Consider the following 23,774-nt stretch of genomic DNA (forward strand, 5'->3'; position numbering starts at 1 on the left):
GTAATGAAAAATGTTCTTTTAGCTAATTAAAATAGGAAAAGAAACATGGAATTCGGTAGAATTGTGGGTTTAAGAGATGGCGTGGACTTTACGCCAAGTAAACGAGGGGGTCTAGGGGCCGCCAGCTGGCCAAATTCAGGAAATATTAAGAGCAAATGCACAAAACTCACTCTTGACGCGAAGGCTGATACATAAGAGATGCGAGGCCGTAGGCGAGCAAACGTGAGGGCCTGGAGTCGGGACCTCCAGCTTGCCAAAAGCTAGTCTCTATATAAAGCAAAACAGGAGCTCGAACAGTCTCGTGCTTTTAAAAATTCGATGACCGAACTCCGGGAGGTAATTCTTTATATCAAATGAAAGAAACAAGTTCTAATAAACACAGATCAAAAAGATGTCTGCTTTCAAAGTTACAAATCGCCAAAAATGCGAAACATCACATTTTAAAACGTCCTGGCTTGAGAACTATGAACACTATAGTAAGCGATTCAAGGAATTATACAAAAGCTAGTATGCACTCCATGTTTACAATCTTCTGGTACCAGTGAAATGAATTGTATGACGAAAGTTGGGGTACGGGGACACACTTCTAAATACTAATTGCACATTCGTTTCGCTGGTACCGGCAGATTCTGAAACATGGATCTTTACGTATAGTGTCTAGTAATGCCTGTGTAATTTCTGAAACCGCTCGGGGTAGTTCTAATAGTTTTAAACGCCAGGGATTTTAAAAACGGAATGTTTCGTATTTTGGGTGATTTATAACTGTGAAAGAGGCGTTTTCCACCCATGTTAATTAGAATTATTTCTTTTACATGATATGAGAAATCACCTCCCGCGGATTGGTTACCAATTCCTAAACATATTGTATATCTAAAGTAAAATTGAAACCAAGTTTCTCTACAAAATTGCAAAAGTAGCCGCCATGATGATTGTTGCAGCAAGTAGTCCTTTTAATCTTGTACTGTCCAGTATCCACTATTTCTCAACTACTTGCGTTGTTGATGTGATTTGCTATAGAATATATGATTAAGGACGAGGAATATGATGTCGATGGAGGAAGGAGAATCGAACCCAGTATCTCTTGCTTTAAAAGCTCACGTGCAAGCCACTAGACCAGCAACGACAGTCCGCTATAATTTAAACCAAAAAAAAAAAGAACTGATGTGCATTTGTTTCGGTATTTTATTTAAACAAATCTATATAATACTTCCTTATATATACAAATGCAATGCAATAAATTGTGAAAGCCTTGAAGATAGTTGAACACACCATATGTATGTCCCTTTAGCTTCCTTGAAAACAAAAGGAAGCGTGACACTTGCGGTATCGACATTTGAGATACTTGTGGTATTGGCATTTGTGGTACTGAAACATTTGTGGTATTGTTCGAAATAACTTATTCGCCAAACTGAGGCGGAGAGAGGACAATTTCGGGAGTTCAGTTACAAGGGAGTTACGCAATTTCAAATGTCATACAAATGTCGCAGGGCTTTCTCAAATGTAAGAAACAATGTCAAAATTAACTTTCAATGAATTTGTAGTTTACTTTTATATTTCATATTGCAGTTTAATCAGTACATTAGAGATAATCACTAAAGTTTACAAAAAAAAAAAAAAAAAAAAAACAATGTATGAATTTTAGATACAAGATTACATATAGCTAATAATGAATATAGTGATATAGTGTTAATTTTCCATATCGCCAGTATACACTTTTTCTTTCTTCTTATACTGCTTGGCATAGATAGATAGATAGATAGATAGATAGATAGATAGATAGATAGATAGATAGATAGATAGATATGCATCATTTTCATAGGTTATGTTTATAGTAGATACGTAATTATGAAAACATGTAGTAATTGGTAACAACCGATTGGAAGAAAAAGAAGAAAAAATAAATTACGATGTTATTAAAATAGTTACATTCTTAGTTTTAAAGATGAAACAGTTTCTAGTTCCTATTCTTGTTTATTATGTTGTATTTAGTTCTGGCAGTTGCAGAAATAGATTATTACAAGTATGTTACGGTGTTGGTATGAATATACGTTTTGGATTTCAATCATGGTGTTGCTAGAATATAGCAGCCGCATGAGAATAATTATCTCCATTCATTGGAGATATTTGAAGAAGGGAAAGTATCTCCCCTTTGACTACCATAACTTCATTAAATCTGGTTCAGTACCTTTGCTATTTTCAAAATCGCCTGGAGAGATGCAACCCAATTTACATCTAGTTGTGAACCAGGAGATGATGGTTGGTAAGGTTATGGAGCACTATGGATTTGATGCACGAACAAATTTCTCCATTTTGAGATTAATCCCTATTGTTTGGAACATATTGTCCAATAAGTGCTATATATCAATTATATTACAATTTGTTGTATGTATAATGTATTATTTCGCTACATGCTGTATGTGAGAAGAAAGAAAAAACTATAATTGTACATGAGTTATAAAATGGTTGAAATTGACTACAAAAATCGAATCTGGAACGATTGAAGAAAACAAATTTGTAAACCTTTGTCCCCATTCATGAACTTACTCCAATTCCCCATCATTCTTATGTCAGTTCCCTTTTCCACAGCAGATCTTGCGTATCATACAAATAGAGTACGGTTTGAAATTAAAATTGAAGCACGTGAAAAAAATTGGATCTTCGTGAATTCAAACTTGGATCATCTTGGTAGAAAACCTGAAAACTTTTCATCCAAGACTATTCCACTTATTAAATCTGTATGAAGAAAGACGATCATTAATTGAATTAAACAATTTTCTTCATAAAATTTTATTATGTAGGTAATTATTATATTAACGATCATTCCAATTCCATAATTTCACAGATTCAGCAACAGTTATTATGAAGTAAAAGGAAATTTTTACTTGTGCGAAAAACACATTTATATATTGCAAGAGATGTAACTTCTAGTTATTCGCCACAAACTCAATCGTATATGTTTGTTTAAATCATATCAAGCATCCAAACTTTGAAAGAAGTCTGGTTTCAAGCACCGAAGTTTGTATCGCTGAAGGATTTCAAAAAAACATGTGTACTCCAGGACATTTTCAATTTTTGTATTTGTATCTCAACAGTTCAACAACCAAGGATATTCGAACAGATATCTTCCATCACATTCGTAAGATCAGTAAAGGAGAACCTGAGATTTTTAGGAGACGTTCTTTATGCATGCGAAGATTTACCTTATGTATTACTTGTTTGGGACAAGTACTAGAATACATTTTTGATTAGCCTACAAATAAAATAATTTATCTTGTATATTAGAAGTATATTTGGAGTGAAGCTACTTTTTACTCGATTTAGACGTTTGTTTATCCGGATACTCCTCCGAGATGACGGAACCGTTCTTAAGAGTCTTCATCCCGGCGAAATTAAAATACCGCTAATTTTACAGTAATTATGTGATATCTTCAAATAGATAAAATATAATTGAAATGTGGATCAAGAGCGCCCTAGACAATATTGTTTTGCGTGAGGTACCGTTATCACAAGTCACCTAGTGGCTTTCCGTTTTCAGCTGTTTAGAAACGCGAAAATAAATGCCGATTTTTCAAAATGGCTCGAAATCGAAAGCAGATAAGTGAGTCGTGATAACGGTTTCTCATGTAAAATGATATTGTCTAGGGCGCTCTTGTTCCACATTTCGATTATCTTTTATCTATTTGAAGATATCACATAATTAATGTAAAATTAGCGGTATTTTAATTTCGCCGGATGAAGACTCAAATTTGGCATGGTGATTCGAGACAGCACACTGAGTCGTAAGGGGTCGCATGTCCTGATTGGACATACCATTGGGGAATTATGACCGAAAAATGGGATGTTCATAGACTTAATTTTGGAAAAGCATTTGGCGCGCAAATTCTCGTTGTAAAGAATGAAAAAATATAATTTTCAGCATTAGAAACAGGGCGAAGCCCTTTTCACTTTGTTCTGCAAACACAATTTTTCAAAGTCATTATGCTTTTCGTTGATATACAAAGCTTTTCGTTGAACTCTTTGCATGTCGTGTTTGTTCACGAAAACAATTGATACACTAAAAATTTCTATGAATAATCAATAAAGGACGATCGCTTTACTCTAAGTACCCGGCTATTTGAGGCGATCGCAAAGCGTATTTATTGCTCAAGCGTACTCTTGGAATACGCTGACCTTGTATTTAAATGTAGATGGCTAATCATAAACGCGAAAGCAATAAAATCGCTGAGAAAACGTCAGCTCGAGCGTATTTGGTGCGGGTCGGAACAATAGACCGCCTGCTGTTTAAAAGATTTCAAAAGGAAGGGGGATAAAATGAAAGACGTGTTGCTAGGCAAACGGATTGTAGCAAGAAACAGCTGTTTGGAAGATGGTTTTTGCAGAGTATTGGAACTCTGCTATTACACACCTGGACCTGGCAAAAAGACCTGGAAACCCTGACTGGCTCACAGTATGATTTACACATCTGGTGAAAGTAAAATTACTGAATAGCCACTTTGGCCGCGTTCGCTACAGGGGGTAACGCTTCTCAAATAGCCTAAGACTAAATTTGCAATTATTGCGTACAAACATACATAGTTATTTGACATAAAGGGTATCTCGTTGGATACCCTCGGCAAAAAAAAAGTTATCATTTACATATTCTACACCAAGGGAACATAATTGGAAGCTCCACAATCACATACATCAAGAAAAAAATAACACAATCTTCAGAGCCAAGGGTTTCAATTCGAACGGCCTACTCACTTGATCATGTTTTTCTGATTGCCAAGCAGTGAAACTAAAACATTAGTTAGCTTTTCCATATACAATAGAATAGTCAAATGGATACCTTTGGCACCTGAATATTTTGTCAATGGGTACCCAATTGGTATATTAATTTGTTCAAGTTAATCATAGTGGTAGTCAAAGAGTTAATATGGAAATTTTATATTTGTCCATAACAATGTATTTTGCTGGAAGGATGGATAAAATCAGATTCCTCCATTTTGCACGCCACTGGAAAGCAATCTTATATATATATACAGTGAAACCTGTCTTTAGCGGAATCGAGAGGGACTCGCAAAAATTTCTGTTAAAGTCAGGTTTCCGCTTAATGGAGGTAGACGTTGTCTTTTTAAAAATACATGCTTATAATGAACATACTGTGAAAATGTTCTACGTACTTTTTTCAATTACAGTGTTTCTTTCTTCTACGAATTAATACACAAAAAGGTTAAAATTAATACAAAATATGCTAAGCACATGCTTTCTTTATTTTTTCCAGTAGTCAAACAGTGTTTTCTGTATGCATTGCTGCTTGGCTGCTCTACTTTCCGCACACACTTGAGCCTGAGAAATTGCACTAAGTAAATCAGAGTCATTTTTTCGTAAGGCAAATTGTTGCAGTTCTTTCAAACTTCTGAGAGCATCTTAATACGTCTTTATTCTAATCTCTTTTTGGAACACGGTATTCCTCTTCTTCCATCTCGTCTTCTCCTTTCCGACTTTCCGTATAATTCTTGATTACGGTGAGGGGATTACGGACAAATTATGGGGGTGAATATGGGTAGTGGTTGGGGAAGGTCAACAATGCCCAAAAAAAATTAACAAAAGAACGAAGAATTTATCACAGACAATATAATGTATATCACAGATAGCTGGTTAAAGATAGAAGTCAGTGGAGAGATTTTGTGAACCGCCATGGAACCTCCGGGTTCCATAGACCATAAAGAGAGAGTATATGTGTGTAAATGTATGTGTATTCGCTCTCACAGGATGTCTAAATGCTGTAGCCCGGAACTCAGAATTTTCCGTTAAAGGCTTATTTTGCTTTCCGTTGTCCGCATAACACAGTTTCCGCTTAATGAAGGGACTTTTACACGTTTTTACTGGAAAATTCACGGGACCGTGAAATATTTCCGTTTAAGACAGTTTTCCGTTTAATAAAGGGTCCGTTGAAGGCAGGTTTTACTGTATATATATTTTTTTTTACTGATATAAGAAAAATAAAAAGTCTTCAAAAATATGGCACTGGATTACTAGAAACTGTTCTAGTTTCTCTGCCTCTTTAACCACAAATGGCACAATGTTTCCTTAATTCATAAAATCGTGTGTGTGTGGAGGCGTAGAACAAAATTTCCTCATCACACAATTTAAATACGTAAGTCATTCTAACGGGATTGCTTACAGCAGTGTTATACAATAAGCCTGAATTTGTTTGTAAATAACAAAAGCATTGAGTGGTGTGCAACTCTCTGGAAATCTGTTGCTAACTATTCGACCATGATTCAGCAACTTGCACTGACCAGATACTTAATGACATGGAATTTCCAGAATCAGAAACATCTATTAAAATTGCATAAATTAAAAAAAAAAGTAAAGTAAAGGTGAAGAGAAGGCAAATTGTGCTAATAAAGAGTTTTCAAAATAAGAAAACACAAAGTAAACAAAAGGCTATCGGTATTTCTGAAAGAAAAACGTTATGTTATTCGTTGATCGTAAAAGAATTTTGACCTTAGGTTACCTTTCTATACCACTGTGAAAATTACTTGCTAAATAAAGGAGATCATCGAAGATTTCCCTTATTTTTGTTATGTAAATGAATTGGTTTCAGTGCCCAGTGACGGTTGGGGAGGACGTTATTTTTGACGAGGAGAGGACATATGGAATACGATATAACATACAGGGTGTTCGGAAATAGCACCGGAAATGTTGGGGAAATTAATCCTCACATGAAAATATGGAAAAGCAAGAACTAGTGTCACATGTAAACCAAAAGAAGGAGTTTGGTTTGTATGGCGTAATATTTTCTCAATTAACATTGAAATTATAAATAATATTGGACTGGTAGTAGGTTTCTATTACTTTTGGTTTTAGTAGAGAGATTAGATCTAGAGTGGAAATGGAATATATTTTTGGGACGCTTACACTCTGTAAAGAAAAAATAGCGACACTTGCTCGGATATAGTTTTCTCAACATTCTTTAATCAATATGATTTTTTTACATGAATTCCTGATAATATTACAATCATATTCCTAATGAGCAGTTCATTCTTAATACTTGCGCCAGAGTTTCATGCTTTTGACATGAATTTAGTGAATTTATATGCATATATAAGTAGCTATGTGTGTTTTGAGCAAAATCGTTTGTAGGAAGAGTAATACATAAAACTGAAAAAGATCAATAATAATAGCAGAAAACAAGAAATGGAATTTCTTTAGGGTAAGACACATTGTGTGCAAACATCGGGAAGTACGATACACCAAACTAGTATTTTGTATGTGCACCATGGGCTTTCTGGAGAGCAGTGAATCATCGGAGCCCTTTGGTAATAAGGCTATTGCAAAATGCAACCTCGATTTCACGGAATAACACCCGGATTATCTGTTCCTTAAATTCCATTCTATTTGAGATAGTTGTCTATTGAATTTTCTATTCATATTGATCCACAAATTTTCAACTAGATTCATGTCGGATGAGTTTGTAGGCCACATGAGTCTCTAAATAGTCATATTCTTGAACCACGTATTAACAATTTTCGCTCGGTGACATGAAGCATTATCGTCCTGGGAAAGGACGTAGTCCAAATTTTCTTCAGAAAAGTCATCTTTAGCTGTTGTAAGAACTTTACGTACCAGAATTTGAAGATATTTTCGTGCATCAAACGATTCTTCACCTGTATAAGTCGTTCTGACGTCTTTAACGGTGAACCATGTCCAAACCATCACTCAATAACTGAATATTTGCATCTCTTAAACAAAATCCTCGCCAGGTTTCTTGCTTGTTCGTATCCACAACTTCACACCACCATCGTTTCCCACTATTTTAAACTTCTTTTCAACGAAGGAAACGACCTGCTTTCAGTTGTCATAAGTCCAAGTTGCATATCGACTCACAAAACTACATATTGAAGTCCTCTGTTTTGTCAGTTTCGACTTTCTACGCGGTTTCTTCTTTGTAATATCCTCTTCATACAGTCAAGATAATACAGTTGTACGAGTAACTGCAGTTCCAAGATCATGTCAAACTACAGAAACGATTTTTGGGAAAATCACTCTTTAAATCTGCAGTGCTATTGATTTCATTTAGCAATCTGCTCTGGGTGATGCTTTCTTTTTTCTTTCACACTGTTGACGAAGGGACGATTTGTTATGCTGTTTCCACTTGTGAATTACTCTTCCTGCCGTAGAATGATGGATTTTCAGAATTCCATCTATTCCTTTAGAGATTTGCCTTAGCTGAATTATGTCTTGTTCACATGGCAACAACTCACATTTCTTACCCATCTTATTTGTTTACAGTCCATATGTAGCAACAATATCACCCACAAACAACACTGCATAACAACAATTTTGCCACTTGACACTGTCCAAACAATGAGAAAGCAAAGAACAATCATAAAATGCTATTTACCTCAGCCTACACATCACAAATGCAATGCAGAATTCTCACTACAGTAATTTACGAGACGCACTCAGTGCCGTCTATCGAAAATACTACTGATGCACAAACAATTGACAAGCAATGTCGTACACCACAGGTGTCACAGATAACGCAAATGAACTATCCCACTCTTTATTTTCTTCTATTCATTTTCTAACGGGCTGCAACTATGGTTTTCTGTGTAATTTAGTTTGAGAATTGAAGTGTCGCTATTTTTTCTTTACAGAGTGTAGTTGATTGCAGAAAACTGCTTCTTGAAATTTCTTTTTACTGTTTTTCCTACAGAGCGTACCACAAAGGGGTTTAGACTATTTGAATTTTAATAACTCAAAACAAAATAAACAAAATATGATCTTTTAAGTCACAAAGATGTTCAAAACATTACTGATGATGTTTTAATATAAAATATGTTCAAAATGTCCTCCATTGGCAGCAGCAATACATCGTCGGTAACGCAGTGGAACAGATCGACAAACATGTGATATAGTTTGCATTTGAACGGACTCACAGCAAGTCTCAATGGTATCCAGTGTACGTGGTTTTGTGATGTAGATAATTTTCTTCAGAGTTTCTCACAGAAAGAAGTTGAAGGGCTTTAGATTGGGAGCTCTGAGTGGTTAGTCGATACATTCTCCTCGGCTTATCCACCTGTGAACAAATGTTCATCTAGGAATTGCCGCATATCTTGATGGTCAAGAGCCGGTGCGCTGTCTTGTTGAAAAAATCGATCATTCAGCTGATGAACAATTGGCACAATTTTTGCTCTCATGTATACGTACATAAATAATAAATAAAGATTTTTTCCATCAAAATAAAAGCTGCTAATTGTTGGCAACAAAAGATACAAAAATTATTTATTTCACTAAAAACTACACATGAAAATTTACCGTCAAAGACGTTATTTTGTTGAGCTTGATATACGGTACGTGTAATCTACCGACTGCTTATGTTTGAACAATATCTTTCTTAAATATATGTAATGTGATTCGATTTTGATTTTAGTATCTCTTTCAGCAGCGAGGCTATATGAGACTTGAACCTACAAATTAACATGAGATCCGAATCCCATGAGCTCCCGCCAGGAATCGAACTCAGGTCTTCAATGCCAAAGGCGAGTGCCTAAAATCAATTAACTTTAGGCTATGCGTTATTAACTATACTATGAACTATTGTCTTCTTAGTGTCATGATGAAAAACTTGATTAGGGCACATTTTAATATTAGTTGTACCTCAATAAATGCATACTTCTCCTACAACACCAACTTTCTTTAAATTTGTCTTCTTTCTCGAAAACTATGCATGAGATTTACACTCACACATAACATATTGTTTAGCAATAAGATCCATCGATTGGTATATCCCTCATTTTTGGACATTTTTTTTTATTAAATGATAACAATATATACTGGGTGGGCGAAAATTAACTTCCTATTGAAAAGTGTTTATTGCATTTGTAATACTTAATCAATTTTCATGAAACAGAAAGTATGTTCTTCTTTACAATGGTAGAATTATTATGCATTGCTAAAATTCCACACAAGCGCCATCAGTGGCGTATTTACGATTTTGTTTCGGGAGGAGCTTTGCTAACTTTTGGGGGGGGGGCTTTGCCTGGAAATGTGAAAATTCTGCAAGATATTCATTTACTTTACTATACTAAGTAAGATTTCGGGGGGCTTAAGCCCGGAAGCCACCCCCTAAATACGCCACTGAACACCATCATTTTCCACAAGTTTTCGTAAACAGTTGAGGATGTTTCCGACAGACTTCTGCATATACTCTAGCGATACGTTTAAAGAACTTGGCGAATTCACTCCTCTAATTCATCAATAGGTCTTGGTTTCGTGAGATACACTTTCTGTTTCCGACAGATTTCTGCATGTACTCTAGCGGTACGTTTAAAGAGCTTGGCGAATTCACTCCTCTAATCCATTAATAGGTCTTGGTTTCGTGAGGTACAATTTCTGTTTCGTCCACTGCCAGAAGATAAAGTCACAGTGTGTTAAGTCAGGTCTCCTTACTGGCCATCCAAAGGGGCCACTATGTCCCAACTAGTATCCTAAAAATACAATTGTCCCACGTGGATGCAATACCGCGAACATAATTTTAAAACATACCAAAGTACCGTTCTGCATTCATTGTGTCCCGAATGAAGTATGGATCCATAACTTGTGGATGTCATGCCGCACTACACTGTGACCTTTGGGTGATGGCTCTTTTCAAGAACCAACTTTGGATCCTCTTCTGCCCAATAATAACAATTGTGTCGGTTAACAAATTCCTCATCATGAAACACGACTTCATCTAATCACAGGATAGTAGCGAAAAAGATCGGACTAATCTTAATATCAAGCGAGCATCATCTCCCCTTACTCCAACAGATGATCATAGTCTTTCTGCGATAATTCCTAGCAGAAGTGGTTTGCATGGACGAAAATTCAACTCTCCCATTAGAACAGTTTGGATTGTGTGTCGGATTAAACCACTTTCGAGAGATACCTGTGTTTGTGATTTCTAAGGACTTCGAGTGAACATTACCCGAAGCCTTGCACATTTTTTCCCATCCTGGATGTTGAGGGGCACCGTGTCCACTAACATCTGCTGTAGAACCTGTGTCCAATAGCTTCGAATGGCAACTCCTTATGATGTTTACAACTAACGAGGCACGAGGTTCTTTCACATTTCGTCACCATCTCTGTACTTGTACTACGGACTGCCATAGGGCTCTACTTCGTATCGGGATGCCAACTGAGCCCATTTACGCAAGGTTAGAAGTTGAGCCATGTTTCCCCACTGATACATGAAATTATATAAGTGAGATATCGTGTAATAAATTATACTATTGTAAGGAACAAAATACTTTTTTTTTATTTCACGAAAATTAGTTAAGTATTAAAGAAGTTTGTAACAATTTTCAATAGGAAGTTAATTCTTGCCCACCCTGAGAGAACCGGGTTCGATTCCCGGCGGGAGCTCATGTGGTTCGGATTCCACGTTAATCAGTAGGTCCACGTCTCATATAGCCTCGCTGCTGAACGGGACGTTAAACTCAAAATCGACTTTCGCCCACCCTGTATATACAAATCGTGTTGTCCTCCTGTTCATTTTTCTAACTACATACGTGTGTATATTTGTTTAAAGAACATACTTTTACTTATGAAAAGACCGATAAACATTTTGAACATGAATGTACTTCCGGTTCTGTTAATACGGTTAAATAAACAAGTACACATAGAAAAAATAATAAGGTTATCTGATATTAAAGGCTTTAGCTATAGAGAACGTAGAATGTTGCCCGCAGTGTAAATTAAATTCGTAATTAATTAATTTATTTTTGTTTCGGAATTGTTAGCACACGATTATGCTACGAAAATATATTGTGTGAATGGTTTCGAAGGATATGATGCTTTCTCTTACGGTTTAGAAAAATTTGCCAATAATTACTTCTCTTGCACATCTATCTATAACATACAGCATATGGTTGTAATTATACCGTTATTAAAAAGTGTTTTCTTAAAAAGCATTTAAATTTCCGGTCTACAAAGGTAGAACGATGCTAAAATTCTATTTTTAGGTCGTTCAGAGCAGATGTGCAGGAAGACCATTTCCGTAGACACTAATTATTATCCAATATTATTCTGAATAAGGAAAGATACTATTAGCAAGTTCATAATTCAATCTAATTTATCATCAAACTCATCTTCAGATGAAGAGGAAAAAAGAAGATATACAAGCTGGAAACGGCATAAAATTGTTTCTATAATGTGGTCTATTTGTTTATCGAAAGGTACGTCCTACATATATTTTGCCTAAGTACAGTACTTAACGTTATACAAGCATTTACGTAGTTAAGAACTTTCTTCTCGAATATCTCTCCTTTGTAGAATGTATTAATACTCTAGTTGAACCTTATTATGTTGTTGAGTGAAACTCAATTTATACATATTGGATGGATGTAAATGATTTTGGTATGCTGGAAAAGAAGAAAGTAATTTTGGGAACTGGAAGTAAAATTTCGTTAAGAACTTCCGGCCATCTATATATTATTATTGTTATTATTATATAAGTAAAAGGCCTATGTTTAGCAGAAGGGGTCCAGCTCTTTTCTCTAAAAAAAAAAAAAAAAAAAAAAAAGTTACAATTTTGGTAATTTCTGTTCACATTCGGTTAGTTTAGAGTAGATTAGGTTAGTTTAGTTTAGGCTACGTTAGGTTAGTTTAGCTTATGTTAAATTAGTGTAGGGATCCCGCATAATTTTCCAAAAAATGATAGAATTTCGCTTATTTCTACTAATATTAGGTTAGTTTAGGTTAGTTCAGGTTAGCTTAGGTTAGTTTATGTTAGGTTAGGTTAGATTTGGTTACGTTATGTTACGTCTAAGTACTTGTATCATTCATTTCTCCTGTAAATTTTGTGTTTTTTACGTGCTTCTGGACCACTTGTACTAAACATACTCCAAGTAAAATTCTAGGGATTACGATTTTGATAGTTTTATTATTATTTAGAATGTTGTTACCAACAATTGATACTTGTTTTCCTTTTATACATACTGTAGTTATATTAGGGAACATTGTGGCTCAGTGGTAGAGTGCTTATCTCAGGTGTGTGGGATCCCTGGTTTGATCCCGGCCAAGTGCTTGTGGTGGAGAACATCGTATCCATGGGTTTTCTCGGGGTACTACACTCTCATTCCACCAATTCTTCCATCATCATTCACTTGCCTTAATCATTCTTTCCCTCAACCTAAAGGGCCTAAAGGGCATTAACATTCGTGGGATGTTAAACTGAAAAGTTATGTGATTACATTAATTAGAGAACTCTAGTCCTCATGGTTAGAGCTATGTTAGTACTTCATTTTATGACTCAGTTTTTACATTATGAAATTTTACTGATGTACTTACATACGGTACTTAAAGTTGAATTTTGTACTTTATACTGGTATTGAGTAAAAATGTATTTTGTAACCTTGTATATTACAGTGCTACACTTGGTTAAGAGTCTTCATCCCAGCGAAATTAAAACACCGCTAATTTTACAGTAATTATGGGATATCTTCAAATAGATAAAAGATAATTGAAATATGGAACAAGAGCGCCCTAGACAATATTATTTTGCGTGAGGTACCGTTATCACAAGTCACCTAGTGGCTTTCCGTTTTCAGCTGTTTAGAAACGCGAAAATAAATGTCGATTTTCAAAATGGCTCGAAATCGAAAGCAGATAAGTGAGTCGTGATAACAATTTCTTATGTAAAATAATATTGTCTAGGGCGCTCTTTTTCCACATTTCGATTATCTTTTATCTATTTGAAGATATCACATAATTACTGTAAAATTGGCGGTATTTTAATTTCGCCGGGATGAAGAATCTTAAAGCTGTCCATAGCACTTTAATTGTGTAATTCAATTGAATTAAACTATAAAAACAACATTAAACGCAAAGATTTTCAACTTCTACCATAAAGGGGCAAGAAAGTATACTTTAATATTAGCACAACAAATATTTTAGATATTGAACTTAACTTTCCTCAAACGAGGTTTGTAAATTAAAGAAGACAGACAGTTTTAGATGTAAGAAGTTGTAGTAAATCAAATGAAAAAGTTAATGGGGATGAAGATAGCAATTGAAAACAAAAGAATTACAATAAAGCCAACCAAAGGCACAAACTCACACGGCCTAGGATCAAACTACTAATCCTAAGTACCAGAAGTGAACGCTCTACGTCTAAGTTAACGTGTCACCTCAAAAAAAAAAAAAAAAAAAAAAAAAAGACCTGATATTAGGACGTGCTAGAAAACGGGAAATTTGCATGAAACAAAGAGTATGGAAGTTAGTTCAATAAAATGGTTCTATGTTGTATTTAATTATCTTAAATAGAAAATCAATCAACCAATTAACCACGCGTACACAACACACACACACACACACACACACACACACATACATATATATATATATATATATATATATATATATATATATATATATATATATATATATATATATATATATATATATATGTTTAATATTTATAAGTTCAGATATCTAGAACCTTCAATATTCCCTTCTATGTGATTTACTTTTAATTTGCAAAATAATATCTCTAAAATCAATCAATAAAATTTTAGGAATGATTTAAAAAATGGATAAAAAAGGTTGCGATCTTGGCCAAGAATTTTAAGAGATCCAAAAAATGCATCAAAAGATAGCGATCTTACCAAATAATTAGTTTTTGGATCAGGGGGTCACAAATTTTTTGAATGGCCATTAAATCGAGTTTTCGTATTTTTTGCGGAATATGCACATCATACTGAGTTAAGTGATAGTTTGGGTTTGGCTTCACTATTTCTCCAGATATAAGGCCTACAAGAAAATTTTTGATTGAAATATATTAGATCTTTTAATAATAATAACAATAATAATAATAATAATAATAATAATAATAATAATAATAATAATAATAATAATAATAATAATAATAATAATAAGAGATCTTTGAAATTGTCTAACCTACATATAAGTCATTAGTTTGAAATCACAATTTAAGGTACATCATCTTAAATTCAAAAATTAAGTTTATTTTCTTTTACTGTTTATACTTTCGTTCATGTGGTAAAGGTTTTAAATTTTATTGGTAGTACTTCACTCAGAGCAGTGTGATGTTTAACTTTCAGACAGAAATGAGATCGAATGAATTTTTGTTATTTTATTCTAACCAATGATCATTGACAATAAAGAGTAACCATAATGATGTTGCTATTTCGAGTATGTCACCTCATACTCCATAACGAACTTGTGTTCGTATTGTTACTTTGGGAAATTGTCTCATTGATTGAAAACATTTGCCTGCTCACTTAACATCTTCATAATCACTGGCAGAAATTCATCGTGTGCGCGTAATCGCAGGACCCAGGGAATACCAGAAAATTCGTCCTACACTGTAAACAATTACGGTCACATTTACTGACCGATTACCGTCAATTCTGGCTGCCAACTGATTACTCTAAAAATCTACGGTATTACTATTAAATTTATGGTTAAAGGCCACAGAAAGGCCATATTTATGCCCTATTACCATAACTATTGTACACCATCACATAGCTGATGTCATATTTCACGGTAAGCAGAGGTAGAAGGAGGCAAATAGGATGCGGAGGTCTCAGCGCAATCACAACGTTGGGGGTCCTTCTAACAGGTGCTGGAGTGAATATGCGCTTTTTTTTTATTTCTCACAGTACTCTACCTTGGCTCGGCTGTCCTATCCTGTGCTCAATATGCGGCTGACCTAACGGTGGAGGGGGAAGTTCGGAACATAAGCTTCTTTCGCGACAGCTTCACATGTACACAGCTCGTCGTTGACAATAAGGTGAAAAGAACTCAGTGTATTGCATTATGCGTTTACAATCATCAATGGTTTACTTTGTATTTTCTCGGCACAAAAGTATAGCCGGATAGGGATGTGAAAAGTGCCCTTACACCAATTGCTTTGATATTTATACCAAAAGTATATCCAAAGATAACTTCAGAAAGAAAATCAACTTCAAATTCCCTCGAATCTTGAAGTTATTGTTGTAAATTCGAAAATAAAAATCCTTCATATCTCGGAAACGACTTTAGTTACGAGGGTGAAACAAACTGTGAATATAGTTTGCTTGAAGTGCCCAATAGGAAACAAGAAACAATGTATTTTGACCTTTAAATTTCTAGCGAAAAGCGAGTCTAAAATATTCGAATTCAAATCTTTTTTGTTTTATGTTTGAGTGACCACCTTCTATTTTCCACCATAGAAGCAGCAACAACCCACCTATTATATATATTTTGATCATGGTCTGGTATCTTCGGTGCAACGCACGATTATGAGGATCATATTCCTATGTAGAGTCATTTATGACGAGTCAGAAGAAACTCAAAATCGATCGTGCCCTCCGCGACATCTGACAGTATTCGTGCCGGCCAAAACATTTATGGTGTAACGTTGGTTGCCTATCTTGCAGGCGAATGTGTAAAGTCCCTACTTTAGTTTTTCTCATCTTACACCAATTTGCACCGAAGGTATCAAACAATATTCAAAATATATTATAGGTGGATTGGTGCTGCTTCTATGGTGGAAAATAGAAGGTGGTCATTCAAACATAAAGGAAAAGCATTTGAATTCGAATATTTTTGATTCGCTTTTCGCCAGAAATTTGAAGGACAAAGTATATTGTTTCTTGTTTCCTGTAGAGCACTTTCAGCGTAGTATATTTATAGTTTGTTTCACCTTTGTAACTAAAGTCGTATCCGAGATATGGAGAATTTTTGATTTTCGAAATTTCAACGACAATTTCGAAATTCGAATCAATTTGAAGTTGATTTTCTATCCTCATAGCCAAAGTTATCTTTGGATATCATGTATTAATATTACAGATATCGGAATAAGGGCACTATTCACCGCCTTATCCGGCTATACCCTTTAAAAGTCTCAAATCAAGGCAAAGTAGGCGAACGTAAAGAAAGAAAAAAAAAAGAAATGAAAAACAGTGTAAAATCGTACTGTGTCTCGAAAGCTAAGTAGTAAGTCTTTTGCTATTATTACAATTACAAATATCAATATCTAAAAGTGCCTGACGCGTTTTTTTTTTTTTTCGTTTAGATATAACCTACTCGTCTCAGGTAAATAAATAAAAACAAACGAAAGGAAGAAAAATGGAGGCCTTGGAAGTAAGTCGTAGACACAAATTCGCCAGTGTTCAGTAGATATATACAAATTCAATGAGCAGAGTGGTTCGGTGAGTCATGGTGGGTCACGATGGATGGTGGATCGCAGTGGGTCTCTTGTTCTTGACCCACGACCCACTGAGCCAATCCATCTATGGTACCATCATAGCGGCGATTTTGAAGTCCGCCATCTCGGTTTCAGGTTTTCAAACAATTAGAAGAAAGAATCATGTTACATACAGTTTTGGCGTAGCTTTTCACCATAAGCACACATCTAATGTTATTTACAACAATCTTTATTATGTCATTTCATAGTTATCAACTTCATAATACATGTTTATTAAGATACAATTGTCTTTCAAAAACGATAGAGCTAAACGGCGTGACAAACATCTTGGCATTTGAAGGCGGCGCTCCACGTTCCCTTTAAATGCTGCTTGCAAATGAGAGGCCAGCGGTATTGCCACGTATATTTTGTACACATCCAAGTCTATCCCCTGTCACCTGATCGCGCTGTAGTTTGTCTGCTTAGTCATAGCCACACCCCTTTACCACTGGCAACGTCGCGCCAGAGCTTGCGTTTTATTCGTTTAGCTGAAATGTCAAGATGTTTGTCACAGGCTTTAATTGTTCTTATCGGTTAATTTTAATCTGATGTGGAACCGTTATATGGGGAATGAGACTCAAAAAAAAAAAAAAAAAAAAGCTGAAAAGTCCCATAATAAGGACTACCAGAATACTAGTATACATTTACATTGATTAATTAAAAAAAAAAACATGTACAGTCACTGGAGATCTCCCTGCACTACCCTACTGACTAGTTTTGCATTCTTATGATTATTTTTATATAAATAAAAAAATACATAGAATCGAATTTGTGTTACTTCTCAAAATTGCATTTCCTTATTTACATCTTCTGTGGGATGGTCTGAGAAAAGCGTGAGTGAAAGACTACACCGCAGCCGCATTTTACACTCACATTACTAGCAACAAAACATTGAAACATGTGCAACGATTTGCATAAGACTTGATTTAAACTTAAAAAACAACAGAATGGATTTTACAGAAGTAAGTCAGTCACTTCTAATTCCTTTCATCTTCCTTTTCTTTATTCTTCTTTTTTTCTTTTTAGTTTTCTTGTTTTAATTCCCTCTTTCTTGTAGCAAACATTAGTCATACCAAAGAGAGAGAGAGAAAAAAAAAACTGAAAGAAAGTCGGTGTACTTAAGGTGCGTATCCTGTGGCCTCCTCTTGCAGTGCGAGACAGTTTAGATCACGTGACTGCAGCTCAGAACCAATCGAGGTGAAGTTCAGGGCCGGGGATTTTCTATGAGAAGAATTGTATTATAAACTTGGATCGACTCTGGCCTGACAGCAGTAGTGTTCATTGCTCCGTCGAAGAAAGTTGGGTTGAATAAGGACACAAGTGCTTCCACCTATTGTTGAAAGAGGGGAAAACAAATAACTTAATCTTTTGACGAGAAACGGACAGTTGGTGTTTTATAATTGCAGTGTGTGGCAGCGGCCAATAATAATTATTAAGTTTTTATTCATAGAAGCAAATGTAAGTAATAAGAAAAAAAGTGAATGCATTGTCTTTCCTGGTGAATGGTCGCTCTTTCGATTCTCCATTTGAACAATATAATTTTCTTTGTATATTATTTAGCGACACGTTTGTAAATAGACGCGCGTGAATAACTAAAATTAACGGTGTTATATTTAAAAAAATATTATTCAAAATATACGCTAAAGCATTCTCAGATCTGATATATTTGCTGACAAAGGAACCTTGGTTTGATTACTGATCAGGTACACTTGTGGTTGACGAGATTTTGTCCCTAGGACTTTCTCAGGATTTTTCAGTTTTTTCTTTCATTCACTCTTCGTTCAATTTGTCTTCTTTAGCGTAATGATCTGATAGAGCCGATCCTATTGGACCGAGAGGGCCTATGTCCCCCCAAAGTTTGCTTGTGGCCTCCTATTTGTATTAAAACCCTTATTGATGTATTATTGGACTATATCTGAGAATGAAACACATACCTGAACGCACCTTCCTCAAAATTATACAGAAATTGGCGTCGTTGAGTGGGACGTTAACTTTTTTAAAAATCTCTCTTTTGAAACGATACTAATCCAAATTCCAAGTCAAAAACTCAAATTATTTCACTTATTTTGAGTGCATATTTTACAGGCAATTAGATTATTGTTAGTATTATTACTTGAATTTTACGTCCGACGATTGTACTGTTTAGACTAAAGGAAACGATGAGAAATTAATGATAATAATGAAAAAAATGTGAAAGAACAATGCATACTCATCTTTACTCCGACCGGGATTTGAACCTGCGACAGGTAGGTCTTGAGATCGCCTGCGAAATGTCTTAGCTCGAGTATGCCAAACGGTGGGCTTTTTAAATAGAATACACTCTTCTATAGTAATATATAAAAGAGCATTTGTGTGTGAGAGTTTGTCATTAGATTTTTCTATACAAAGGAGTTACCTAGTCACCTAGTACACGATATATCTTTACCTTATCCCGCACGAAGTCGATTTTACGATTTTCGATTCGAGGGAGAATCGGGGAGGGAGTCACACGTTTCTGGAGGTTCAAAAAGTATCTGAGAAGCCTTTCGAGTTAAGCAACCCAAACTACTCCATTGTGTTGCGGGTTGCATACTATTCACAGTCACGGAAATAGGTTAGCTTAGTTCAGTGTAAACCCTGGATTCTGCAATATCAGAGCAGAGAAGTGGCTGGCGTCTGTTTTAAAATTAGGATTAGGAATTCTATTTCTGGGCTTTCGGCATCTATGGCCATGTTAGCCGTCATGTGTGAGGGATGGCGTTCCTCAATGATCACACTATCCTAGGAAAGGGAAGGAAGAAGAGATTGGGGGAGGAAGGAAACGGCCTGGGACCTATATGTTACATATCATTCCGGCATTTGACTGGTGTAAATGAAGAAAACCCACGAAAACCTCACTCAGGATGTTTGTTCTGAAAATCTTTTACACTTTGTTGACAATTGTTAGGGATGCGCACGAGTCGAGTCGAGACAGAATTTTCCTGAGAAAATTCGAGTCAAGACATAGCTCTTCCAATAGAAAAATATACGTTTTTTGAGTCGAGACATCACTTTTACAGCACATTTTGGAGACGAGACAGCCTCAAATCTTGTCTCGTGCGCATTCCTAACAATTGTCCCCACTGTGAATCGAACGCGGGATTGTTCGCACTAAAGACGAGAGCTTTAGCGACTACGCCACGCGGAGCCAGTAGAGTTTAAAAATAAATCAATGGTCAATTACATTGCAGATGAGTCAATTGATTACGTTTATGAAACAAAGGTTATTTTTTAAAATTTTACTCATAGTAACATAATATAAAGTATATATTTAATAAGTATATATTATTTAAAGTCTTATTTGTCTTCACCAAAATGTTCATTCAAAATATTCCGTTAAGTTTTTATCTTTTTTCTCTTATAGTTTTAGTTTGTTTGTTTTGTTGTCGTCGGATTCATACATTGAGAATTGAAAAGGTTTTGGGGATATTTCCTTATGGACATACTTCTCCCTCTTTTAATCCAGATTCTGAATTAAAATCTGGTAAAAACGAGAAATTACAGGTAGTAATTATAGAAATAAAGCTGTAATAGTGTTTTCCTTTTTCTTTTAAGATAGGATACCAAGACGCTTTCTTGATCCCGTCCGTCAATATAGACAGCATAATTTGAGTTTGGTTTTCGTTGTATTCAAATTTGCCAATTTCATCGTCTCGAAAGAAGTATTGGAAGTTGAATCTGTTATTTGCAATATCTATTATAGGGAGCTAGCTTTAATGCGAGGCTGAGGAATTCAGAGTTGATTGGCAGGTTCCCCACCCCGTCGCCAAGAAACGGTCACTCGACGGTCCTGGCCAGGGTTGCCAGTGCGTTGTCAAAAAATTCAGCTAATAGTCACTTAATTCAAAGAGTTAATGCAATTATGCAATCCCTATCGAAGATCCCTGTATACGTGGACACACGCAAATTAGGCTGTGATAACAAATGCTTCAGTTTTTTCTCCCTCGCTTCTTCGTCGCATTGCACTATGGCCTTCCTTATTATTTCTCTAGCTTCGATGTGTATAGTTTGCCCTCTCTTACGCTTTGAAGCCATTGTCAAATGAATAATAAGCAACAAAACCGCAACCACAACAGCACTCAACAAATAACCAACTCACACTAACTCTTCAGAATGACATTCATGTGACAATTTTTTAACCCTGGTAACGCTGACATATAGAAGGAGGGTAAGGGAGTATTGCAACACTCAGGCAGAAAAATTGTTGAAATTTTTCTCCCTTCACCTCAGCCCCCGCTGGTAAACAAGCTAGCTCCCTATAATACTCATATTTAAAAGTAATAGTAGTAGTTAACTATTTAAAAGTAGTCACTTACAATGTAGAAGAAATGACGAAGATTCGGGGTTTTGAAATTAAGATTCTTAAGAGTAGAACTAATCACCATATCTTAAGACCAAATAATTTTGTATTTTCTTTCATTTTTATTCCTTTTCGTTGGTGAGCATGTTTGTCTCTAGTATAAGTACCTTGTGACCAAATTGATAACTTTGTCGTCTTCTGGGGGGAAATACGCGGGTTCGGTTTCTGTTGAGAGCTCAGGGTAATGCATAGTGGTCTAGTCCACCTGAAATTGTAGTGCACGTTTCATATAAAATTGATCCTGAAATGAACATTGGCATGAACAAAACAAAAATTTTGTGCCTAATGATGTGTGTAGTCGAGGTTCGATTCCTAATGAAGAAATAATTGTTTCATTAGGTAGGGTTAAGGAGGGGACGAGACAGGGCTCCTGAAGATTAGAAGAGACAATTCTTATAATAGACACATACACGTTGTTCTGAACAAGATATCACTTTCACGACGCATTTGCGAGACGGGATAGCCTCAATTCTTCTCTTGTGCGCATTCTTACATGCTTATAGGATCAAACACGGGATAATTTTAGATAATTTTTCTCTCTTACTAGATTTAAGCACCCGTTGTTGCCGGGTGTTAAAATTCAGAACCTGCATTAAAACAGAGAAAGAACAATGCCCTTAAATAAATATCCCATAACCATTCCATTGCACTGGTATTTATCCTCTCCTATCTTACGTCAATAAAAATAACGAAGAGCAACCTTTTTATCCAGTTCTGTTATGTAAACCCGTAGATCCGAGATATTGTACTGGTTGCATAGAGGCAAGGCGTCACGGAACATGTTAAATCCGTAAATTTTCCACCAGGAAAAAACGTGCATAACTTTTGGGCCTTTCCTCAGGCGATAATCGCAAAAAACTGTTCGTAGGCGATTAGATCTGGTAAAGATAAATCTGGGTACAAAATGTGGTGGCCATTTCTATGCGAAAAGCTGATGACAAATACAGACATAGACATTTTATTAATATCATATACTGTATAGTATATTAGACGAATAATTAAGACGAGTGTATTTGATACGCCTGATCCCTTGATGAATTTTCGGTGAGGGGATAATATTTTCGGTGTTGATTGGAGTGTTTAGCGTCCTTTTTCATTACCAAGGCTGTATGAGACGTGCAGCTACAGTTTAAGTTGGAATTTGAACCACCGCAATGTGTTCAAATTTCAAGGCTTTCCCACTGGAAATCGAATCCGAGACTCATACACCAAAGATGCGAGCGCTAGCTACTATACCAGTGAAAGGTGAGGTATTTTTGGTGTAGATTATCTTGTGAAGCACTTGTGGAATTACTTGAATTCAGAAATAATGAACATCAATCTAAGATGCCACAAATAACGACCATTGGAGTCGATGTGCTGATCACACATCTCTCGAACTAGAAGTCAAAGTGCTGTGGCTGTGTCTCCATTACTTCTAACCAAAATATGAAATCACTTTCTTTAGCGGTTCCAAACATAACATGCGCTTTTCCTGTGTTGTATACTGTAAATGCAGTCAAAACTGAAATGGTGAGCATATTTGTGAAATGTATGCTTACAAAATTCTGATACTTAGTAAAAAAAAAAAAGTATAGACGTATTGTACAATTGTACAAATAGAATAATTATTGGTAATGTAAATATTGTTAATATTGAAAGATTTGATTCACAATTTCGATATAATATATAAAAAGAGTTCGTGGACTAAGAAAATGGACAAACTCTGCATATTTATTCCTCAAATCAAATCAAATCAAAAACGCAATCTATCTTTCGATTTGTTGAGAAACGCACAATTATAAAATTATGAGCTAACCAAAGTTATGTCCATTAAATTCGTCATCTTAAAACTGACCCTGAGATATATTTATGAACTTTAGACACTACTCTCAACAATAATAAGGGGAAAAAAAGGGCTTGCTCTTTGCTGAGAGACAAACACTTACGGTAGTATGGGAGTGCAAAACATGTGTTGATCATTTTTGAGAGATAATGTTCTGTTTATTTCATATTACTTTCGCGCGTGTTGTAACTTCATAATCGTGTGTCTCATAAATTAGAGTCTAATTTATTTTCTTCTTTTGATGTGAGGAATGTATATACGTAAAGTCTGTACGGTCTCCTAGGTGCGAATCCAATGAGAAGTTTCTGGGGCATTGGGTGCTCACGTGATTCCCATTTTTTCGTGTA

General features: G+C 35.5%; 1 protein-coding gene across 1 annotated transcript in view; it reads left to right on the forward strand.

Moving 5' to 3' along the window:
- Window positions 1-18,466: 18,466 nt before the first annotated feature.
- Window positions 18,467-23,774, forward strand: part of LOC145684040 (apolipoprotein D-like) — a 159,825-nt gene continuing 154,517 nt past the window's right edge. Inside the window, exon 1 of the mRNA XM_081755867.1 lies at window positions 18,467-18,682. The gene's annotated coding sequence lies outside the window, so the exon portion shown is untranslated. The remainder of the gene's footprint in view (window positions 18,683-23,774) is intronic.

Source organism: Thermobia domestica, chromosome 4 (genome assembly GCF_964235325.1).
Source record: "Thermobia domestica chromosome 4, izTheDome1.hap1.1, whole genome shotgun sequence".
Classification (NCBI taxonomy): domain Eukaryota; kingdom Metazoa; phylum Arthropoda; class Insecta; order Zygentoma; family Lepismatidae; genus Thermobia; species Thermobia domestica.